Genomic DNA, 6,738 nt, shown 5'->3' with positions numbered 1-6,738 from the left:
TCCACTTATCACCTACAACAGGGGGAAATAAAACCCTGAGCACTCAATTGTACTCAGCGAGACTTATTCGACAAGAGAAAAGAAAAGACTTCCAAGGATATGCAAGACTATCTGGCTTGTGGGTTTAGAGCATCTACAACAGCATTATTAAAAGTGTGTCCTTATATTCAATTTTATTAGCAGTCAACATTGGTTCATTAACTAACAATTCTATGTAAGCACATGTACTACTTTCAAGCAGGTGGTAAGCAATCAAAATCATTTTACCATCTTTCATCTTCTAGTTCTTACTACGATGCTAGATTATAGACAAGTCATACCAGATCGCTCGGTGATTCATGAATCAATGTGCCCAGCTGGGTACTCTAAAACACATGCCCCGCTTGTACCCCAGGCACAAGCAGGACCAACCCACTATCCTCCTATCACGGGGTCAAGGTCCCCGTCCAAACTTGGACTCCAAGCCCCCGCCCCTAAGTCCCGGACTCAGTGCGGTGCTTGGACCTCCACCCAAAAACCACCCTAAAAGTCAGTCCGAAAAGAGCCAGAACCCATGATAAGAGAGCAATGAGTCTTTCCGCACCCATACACAAGTATGTGTTTAGGATAATAAGTCTATGACCTGCCTAGAATCTAATGCAACGGTCAGTCCTTAACCGACACAAATAGGGAAACAGTGTAACGGAGTTATGCCCCGTTGACCATAGAACACAACCTCTTACACCTACCAGTACCCAAACCATGTCCCTGCCCGGTCTCCATTTATCATTCATATATATATGACAAGTGATAATAATATAGTGACAACAATAATATATTTCCTATCTTTCGCGAGTGACAGGCAATCACTCGACTTCTACCGGGTCCTGTAGTATAGCAATCTACACGATCCTGTCATACTAGTAAGACTCATAGGATAATATATATATATATATATATATATATATATATATATATATATATATATATATATATATATATGCAAGTGGGTTTCATTCAACTTCTTAAAACTTAATGCACAAATATAATTTAAAGTACAGAAAAGTAGGGGTTATGCACCGGGGCTTTCCTAGGTAAAATATAACTGAAAGTTAGCATTCCATCTTCGTGACATGATCCAAAGCACCATCTTTCAAGTTACCCCCGATGACTCCGCGATCCATCGACGTCCCTATTTTGGTATGCAATGCAATGCAGAGATGATGCAACAGTTAATTAACAAGGCAACAACAACTCTTAACACAGAGTACATAATACAAACTAACAAGCTAGCTCTAATGACTAACATACTAATCTACGTATCAACATCGTCAAGAAAGGTGTCATTTCCTAACAAGTGTTTTAGTTATAAAATTCCAAGGTGTTTCTTTATTCCATTCTATCGATTTAATCTTTATTCAAAATAGGACATTATTATCTATCCAACAGACTAATTATTCTAGAGCTACAAAATTATAGTGAGCAACTAATAATATTATGAATCTATACTATAAAGAGCGAGTGAATTGAAAATAGTCTACCACCTTCATATTTCTTACCCATCTTATTTCTTGTCCGTCAGATCTATCTTAACATCAGATCTGAACGTATCTAAGGCCATGTTTGGTTCTCTAGTCTATGAACTAAAAGTTTTAGTCCATGAACTAAAAGTGGACTAAAGTGGTGTTTGGTTCCTTGAACTAAAATAGACTAAATGGAGAGAGAGGGCAATAAATGAGAGGCATGGGTGTTCCCAACATCTTTTAGTCCAGTTTTGTGGACTAAAGGACTAAAGGATTTTAGTTCATTTTTAGTCCAAGTGTTTGGCTGTTTAGTCCAACTAAAGTGCAAATTTTAATCTAAAATACTTTAGTCATGTAACCAAACACTCACGCCCTTGTTTAGTTCGCGAAAAGTTTTCCCAAAAAGTGATACAGTACCTATCACATCGAATCTTGCGATACATGCATGGAGCATTAAATATAGACGAAAAAAACTAATTGCACAATTTGGTTGAAAATTGCGAGACGAACGTTTTAAGCCTAATTAGTCCATGATTAAACACTAATTGCCAAATAAAAACAAAAGTGCTACGGTAGCCAAATTTTTAACTTTCCGCCGAATAAACAAGGGCAAATCTTCCATCCTGGTACGACGAGTGGACCCGGTCGGAAACTCTTAGCATTTACCCTCTGCCGATGCCTTGCTAGGCCTTTTTTTTCTCACCGTCGTTGCACCATACCCGCTCGCTCAGCGGTTCGCCGTCGCCGTCTGCGGGATGAACGCGGAAGCGTGGTGACTCCTCGCCCTCGCCCTCGAAAATCGACCCGCGTGCGAGAGATGGGGAGAGCCGAGGAGGAGCGTGGGTTTCTGCGAGCGAGCGAGGCAGCGAGCGGGCCAGTGCGGTTGCAGTGGGAGGCCCGGAGGCGGGAGCAGGGCTTACGCCCAGACGTGGACGGCAGGCCTGTTCTCGGCGTCGCGTGGGAAGGCCCGCGGAGGAAGGCGAGTAGCCGTGGTCCGAGCCATCATGCTCTCTGCTCCGGCAGGCGGCGCGCGCCGACCTCGACGAGCGACCCGCGTGCCGCATCGTCTAGGACAAGGCCGCCGCGCTGCTCGAGCGCCACGGCTTCGTCCGCCGCGTCTTCACCATCATCCCCTCGGGTCGTTCAAGAGGGCCTCCTACGGTCCTACCTGCTCGACAACTCCCTCGGGGACCTCACCTGGATCCTTCGTGTCTCCAACTACTACGCGGCCTCCGACGAGGACGAGGAGGACGATCACATCGGCCTGCCCCCCGCCGCGCAGAACAAGTCCATCCTCTTCCATATCTGGGAGCAGATCACCGTGTTGCAGTACGGCAGGCTGGAGGCCTGCGCGGACGCCGCCGCCAGCGTCGTTTCCCCCGCGCGCAACAATGACCGCTACGGCAGGCTCATCATCGAGGAGAACGGCGTCCCGCCGCCGCCGCGGCTCATCAAGGAGGGCCGCGCCGACGCGCAGAAGAGCGCCGCGCTCGCCATTGGGCTCCTCAGCCGCGACCCCGAGAGTGCGTCGACGTCATGATCCTCGCCGGGGTCTGCCGGCGAGGTCGAAGCAAGCGTAGCGCCGCAATCACCGAGCGTCCGAGTGCCTCGTAGGCGGAGGCCGGAGGGCGGAAGTAGAATGCGCGCGGCCGCGATTGGCTGGTGGCCGGCGAGGTCAAAGCAAGGGGAGTCTGTGTACCGTCACGGCGGCACCGCAGGGTGTGCGCCGGCGGCCCGGCCTCGACCGCGGCCGGCTCCAGCGAAATGGCCGCAGGACAACTCCCCATCGCTCCCTCCTTACCCCAGCGCCGCCGACGCTCCGCATCTAAACAGCGACGCGCCTCTGCTCCACCCCTCCCGAGCGCCTCCTCATCCACGCTGCACAGGTCCGTAACTCACGATTTAGACAATAGGAAATAAAACAGTGTGATTTGATTAATCAGTTCTTAGTGTCAGCATTTCATCTGCTTATGCCCTCCAGGATATCTGCATACCTGTAGTACTACAGATGCTATATATCCAACTAATGTAAGTGTCACTCAAAGAAATGTGTCAAGTTATGCCCATCCAACAAAAAGGTCCCAGATTGACTACAGATCAGGGTATTTCTACATAGAAGAAATCTCTGCTCTGTTTGAACTACCTCTTCAGGTATTCCGGTCTCTAGCATAACAATTAAGGCTCCGTTCGGTTGTTACGGAACTGGCCGTTCCACGCCTCGATCGGTTCAGGCGCTATACAAATTTACGAAGAAGCCGCTCGGCTGGGAATGATTCTCCCGTAACCAAACGAGGCCTAAATTGTAATGTTTTGGTCTTCAGCTATTTAAGTTTATGTTTGAAATCATTAAATTAGGAGGTATGTGTGTGTCTAGGGACAAAATAGTGTAGTACAACAGAAATAATCCTATTTGCATAAAAAAACTATAGTATTAACCTGTAGTAGCAACTGTTTGTAAGAGTATAACACACAAAATAGAAAAATCCATGAACTCAACTGAAATAATCTGCATTCTGTGGCCTGATCTGTATTAAAGGCAATGCATACAAACCTTCCCCTTGTTGCTGAAAAGGCAGCCATGATGCCAAATCCTTTTTACACAGATTAAGTGCCTTGGCTTGTACTACCTGCGTGCATTTTTTTCATCCACTAAATTTTTTTCCCTACCTTCAGTTCTGCTAATTTGCTGTATTTGTGCTTTTCAGTCACACCAGTTCTTGCTGAGTCTGTGTTCAGCTTGGTTCATCTCAAAGGAGTTTTACTGATCTCGAAGAATTACTGTCTATACTATGTTTCATATATCCCTGTCATCACACAGAATCTTCTCTTTGCCTTACTCCTCAGGTGATTTGCCTATGCTCTAGCCTCTTTTTCTCAGCTTTTTTTCACATTCAGTTCTAATTAAGTGTATTCGTGCTTTTCGGTCACGCAAACTCCTGCTACATCTATGTTCAGTGTGCTTGATCTAAGGAGTTTCACTGATTTCGAAGGATTACATACTGTTGTACAGTTCATAGTATCCCGGTCATTACACAGGATTCTGTATTTGCACTGCTACTCAAGTAAACTGCCTATGCTTTAACCTGTAGTTTTGTTTTGTTTTTCTGCATACCTGATGCTTATCAGATAAAGCTGTAATGTTGTGGTCTGTATTTGCTACTTTTACTTATTTATTAGATGTTCAGATACATGCTTATGAGTAGTCTTATCTTTGTGCTAAAAATGTTTTCTTTTTAGGCTGTTTACCATGCGTTCATATTTTATATGATTATTATGCTTATGACTGTATCTGAATGTAATTATTATGTCTAGAACTATTTCCTTTCCTTTTGTTCTTTAATAAACAATATTTTAAAAGACTGCTGGTTTTAATAAATCACTTCAGATCCTGATGAGAACGGCCAAGTAGAGTTTTGGTGAGAATATATGAATGACCCCATGAAAATATTTATCCTATCAAGATAGGAGACGTGTATATACTTGTGCATAAAATTTTAAATGTAGATTTTTGCTATGTAATTATGCTGAATTTCCCTTCGCACTTGTTATATAAACCTAGGTTCTAAATATTGTAATACACATTGATCTTCGAATACTTACACTACAGACATCCAAAAATAATTCACCTGAACAATCAAAGAGGACGCCATCAGTCTCAAATTTGTCATCTAAATAATTATATTATGTGTATTCTATGAGTGTCAATAATTGATTGCTATAACAAAATATTTGTTTTCTATATGATGTTCTAATTTTAAAATAATATGGATTTCTCGTAAACAAAATAATTTGCAAACCAGATTTTTATTCTATGTATCCTACAATCTCAAAGTTTTTTTTTTGGTCTATACACACAGGATATCGTTTATCACAACTGTAATCACGTGCGTGCCGCACGTACATTTCCACTAGTTTACTGTAAAATTTTTAGAGTCAACACTATCACCATTTTCTCACAAAAATTCCCACAAGTTAATGTCTTAACAATATTAAGCATGTTAAAATAATTAGAGCCACCCAAGAAACCTTTTAAAACTAGATGAACCAAATATGCTAATAGATAGACCATGATTTTAGAAACTTAACCAAATTGGTTTGACATTTTTAGGATTTTTCTATGATTTACTATGAATTTAATAAGATCCCTATTTTTTATAAAAGAAAAAGACTAAGAAAAGGAAGAGGACCACTTGGGCCAACTCTGACCTAGCTCGACCCACGCGTGCGACGGCAATAGGGGCAGGTGGCACAAGGCCGGCCCAGACGGGGCGCGCGGCCCAATGCAGGGGCGGGGCGTGAGCGGCCCAGCAAGCCGGCCCACGCGGCCAGGGCAAGGCGGCTGTGGTACATTTGCGAAGAGGCCCCTGAGTTATCCTCAAATCAACCCACAATACAAAAAATACTATTCATGTGAGTCAGACTTTTACATCTGGGACCTTGGAAAAATTATATTCTTACCCCGCAGTCCCTCCCGTCCTCCTCACAAGCAGAGCATGGGCAGGGGAACCAACCGGCGGCCGATTTCTGGTCGGAGAAGGCACGGCGGTGGTGGAGGACCGGCCACAGGGTGCGCGAGACCAGCCCGCATCCCTAGGTACCAACATCATGAGATGAGGTGGCCCACAGCTGCGGGGCGACATGCGGTGGCGACATGGCATCACGACTGAGCACCCCTAGGCCCGACCGTAGTTGCTCGACGACGATGGCGCAGCCACGATGAGGCACTACAGTAGAGATAGAGTGGCGTGGGGAGGTGCGCGGGCTACAACTGGGTTCGACCTGGCCACGGCATGGACCGGGGCGGAGCATGACACGGTGACCACACGTGGCCACGGTAGGGGAGGCGGTGTGTCGGAACCCAATCGGGAAGGAGGGCCGGCCACAGCAGGGCATGATGGCCTAGCCACACGCACACAGCGCGGCGGCGCGATACACGTCGGTTCCTAGCACGGATGGCAGCAGGAGGGGCGGCATGGTCCGCAGCGGCCGCGTGGCGTGCGGCTGTGGCTGGCCGGTAGCCAGGCGGTGCGAGGGCGCATGACGTGGGGAGGAAGAGGAGGGGGTGCCGGTGCTACACGTGGAGGAGCGGGGGAGGTCACCATGGGAGGAGCAGTAGGGAGCGGTGCACAATGCGGGCTCGAGCGCGCACGTGAGGGAGAGGCCGGCGACTTCGGTGCGTAGCGACACTACGGACAAGCTAGGAGCGAGGGAAGAACAGATGTGAGAGGAAGAGCGA

Source organism: Miscanthus floridulus, chromosome 5 (assembly GCF_019320115.1).
Source record: "Miscanthus floridulus cultivar M001 chromosome 5, ASM1932011v1, whole genome shotgun sequence".
Classification (NCBI taxonomy): domain Eukaryota; kingdom Viridiplantae; phylum Streptophyta; class Magnoliopsida; order Poales; family Poaceae; genus Miscanthus; species Miscanthus floridulus.
This window is presented reverse-complemented; position numbering follows the sequence as displayed.